Here is a 777-nt window from a genome sequence, read left to right as displayed (position 1 = left end):
ACAGCATATTACAAAGCAGAGACATTACTTTACCAACAAAGGTCCATCTAGTCAAAGCTATGGTTTTTCCAGTAGTCACGTATAGATGTGAGAGTTGGAACATAAAGAAAGCTGAGCACTGGAGAATTAATGCTTTTGAATTGTGGTATTGGAGAAGATTCTTAAGAGTCCCTTGGACTGCAAAGACATCAAATCAGTCAATAATAAAGGAAATCAGTACTTAATATTCATTGGTAGGACTGGTGCTGAAGCTGAAACTCCAATACTTTGGCCACCTGATGCGAAGAACTGACTCGTTGGTAAAGACCCCAATGTTTGGAAAGATTGGAGGCAGAAGGAGATGGGAACAGCAGAGGGTGAGATCATTGGATGGCATCACCGACTCAATGGACATGAGTTTGAGCAAGCTCCGGGAGTTGGTGATGGACTGGCAAGCCTGGCATGCTGCAGTCCATGGGTTTGCAAATAAATCTCATATTGTCATATTGTATACAATCAAGATAGTTCTGATAAAAGATTAATGCTCACATTCTTAAACCACAGTAGCATAGCTATACATGAAAGTTACATAATACTGCATTGGCCTAAAAGAAGCTATCTACAGTGCAACTTTCATTTTCCATTTTCATGTTAACATAACATTGTATCATCAAGGAGGAAAGGAATTAACAGTTTCTTGATTCAAAGCAAAACACTTGGAAACACACTATTTCTTTCTTCAATACTCTTCCTCCCAACCATTGCTAACATACTAGGCATTTTGTCTCTTCTTGACAT

The sequence above is a fragment of the Bison bison genome, unplaced genomic scaffold (assembly GCF_000754665.1).
Source record: "Bison bison bison isolate TAMUID 2011002044 unplaced genomic scaffold, Bison_UMD1.0 scf7180017862904, whole genome shotgun sequence".
Lineage (NCBI taxonomy): Eukaryota > Metazoa > Chordata > Mammalia > Artiodactyla > Bovidae > Bison > Bison bison.
This window is presented reverse-complemented; position numbering follows the sequence as displayed.